We start from the raw sequence: 2,334 nt of genomic DNA, 5'->3' as shown, positions 1-2,334 counted from the left end.
ACAAAGAAAAAAAGAATTCTCCTAAAAAGAAGAAAAGGCATGAAGTCAATTTGTACCACACGCAATAAAGGAGTACTCATATTTTAAGTTCTTTAACATAAGTGCAAAATGTGACAAAAATAGGAGAACCAAATATCCTGTAAAGCATGAGTCAAGTAGCAGCAATAGCCTGGAAAGCAAAGCTCCGATACTGTTAATTATCAATATATAAAAGAACATATTGAGATCCAAATTATTCCTCTCAAATCTCAAAATTAAGAATTATAAAACTACTAATTACATCATTACTTCATGTTAATGTTATTAAAAAGATAGAAGCAGTATCAATTAAGGGAATTCGAAGAGGAGACTATAATTAGTTGGAAGATATTAAAAGCACGTACGCTAGCTAGTCATATACTTGGAATTAGCCATACTGCATGTCGCCAAATGCTTTATTGTCGCAGCCGTTTTAATAGTTAAAATTCAGAGAGATTATTGGTTAGACTATACAATTCTTTACCCTTTGCTCTAAAGCAACGATTCTTTAATTCTTTACCAAAATAACGGTTGTTTAACTCTTATTAATTGTGTCGTTTAATGGAAAGTTGAAAAGTGAATTTAAGATTTGGAACGGCGTCCTTTCAATTTTCAATTATAAAACAAATTAAATGAAAAGAATGAAGGGAAAAAGTCAAAAAAAAAAGGGAAAAAAAAGATAAATATGATCCTTGGCCAAAGAGAGATGCCAAGTCACCTTGTCTTTTCCCTCAATTATATATATATATATATATATATATTATATATATATATATATATATATATATATATATATATATATATATATATATATATATATATATATAGATATTCTCGCTTTTTATTGATCCAAGAGTACACCAATTATCTAAGAAGTAGAAATCGTAGAATCTCTTATTATAATTTCAGAATAAGATAAAAAGGATAGATCATAAATAAGATCACATGCACTTACAACAAGCTCACTCTTATTATAGACAAAGAGTGATTTTATTAGAAAATCTAAAAGACAAACACAACAAAGATGCAAAATAGAAAACATAAAGGTCACTGGGTAGAGATCTATCCAATTAGTTTGGACGAATATCGAAGCCCTTAACGATGATGCCAGATTTTCAAGTGCCGTTATTGATTTCCATCAACCTCATTTCGACTTCACCATCCTCTCCTAAGTTGTTGAAAAACTCACCAAGCTTGATTTCTAACCAGCCATCACTTCGGAGATGTGGGAACCGGCCAAGTTCTCCTGGTAATTCCTTTTTCTTCGAGATGAAAACAGTGGTACCCTCAATGCCAGCGCCCTCCGCCACTTCGTTCACAAATCTTAGCGATGTTGTGGCTCGTTCAAGTTCACGAGGGTTATCTGTTAACTTGAACACTAAATATACAGCATAACTAGTCTTTCGAATAAGATTTTTTGTCTCGATCTTTCCATAAATGTCAAGCCAAGCTACACTACGAAGCTCCGCCACTTCAATACTGTAGTACAAAATGTTGAGGTCGGATTAAAATATATTTCTCATTTTAATGAAATTTAGAGAGACATAGTTAGAGAGAGACAGACTTAGGATCAACAGTTTTTCATGTCCAGTACTGAGGATTGTTCATCTATGTAATTAAAGGTCTCTTGCGGCTATCCACTGGCCTTGCTGATTAAACACAATATATTAACACTTGATCAGTTGTTACGTAAATTTCAAACATCAATTATGAAAGTAAACACAAGAAAGAAAGATTAAGAATATATCAACCAGAAGAATAACTTACCATCTTTCTTGTATTGCTATATATGATATGATGCTCGCTCTTTATATCTTTTTAGTTGGCTCTACTCCCTTTTGCTTCGTCCTGATATTTATAGAGCATTTACTGGACTCCAAAATTTGTCACCATAGTACTATAGTAGGTGCGTTAACAAGAACAACTTTTTTACTTGAATGTTAAAAACGTGTCTATTGGAAAACCCTTTGTAATAGGGCTCATTCTAACATTATTGTTGAAACAGATAAGGTTGTCTTTTTAGGACCATTTGGATATTCTTGAAAAGAGATGTGAAGTTGCACATATATTATTTAGTCACTATTGTATTTTTTAGGACCACAGGTATCGTGATGGCACTTAGTCTCTAAGACTAGATAAGCTGATTCTAATAACATATCAAGCCATTTGTTTTATATAGATAATCGAAACCAACAACGGAAATAATTATAACAACCTCCCAAGACTGGTAATACTGAGTCATGAACTCTAACTGAATACATGAAATGATTTCAAGGATCGAATATACAATATTGTTCGTATAATAATTAACAGTCA

At 32.0% G+C, this 2,334-nt stretch overlaps 1 pseudogene; it reads right to left on the bottom strand.

Annotated features, from left to right (window-relative positions):
* Positions 1–966: 966 nt before the first annotated feature.
* On the bottom strand, positions 967–1,667 carry LOC142179052 (F-box protein PP2-B11-like; annotated as a pseudogene).
* Between the last annotated feature and the right edge of the window lie 667 nt (positions 1,668–2,334).

This window comes from Nicotiana tabacum, unplaced genomic scaffold, assembly GCF_000715075.1.
Source record: "Nicotiana tabacum cultivar K326 unplaced genomic scaffold, ASM71507v2 Un00234, whole genome shotgun sequence".
NCBI lineage: Eukaryota > Viridiplantae > Streptophyta > Magnoliopsida > Solanales > Solanaceae > Nicotiana > Nicotiana tabacum.
The sequence above is the reverse complement of the archived record's forward strand: the minus strand, read 5'-3'. Positions and strand labels throughout refer to the sequence as shown.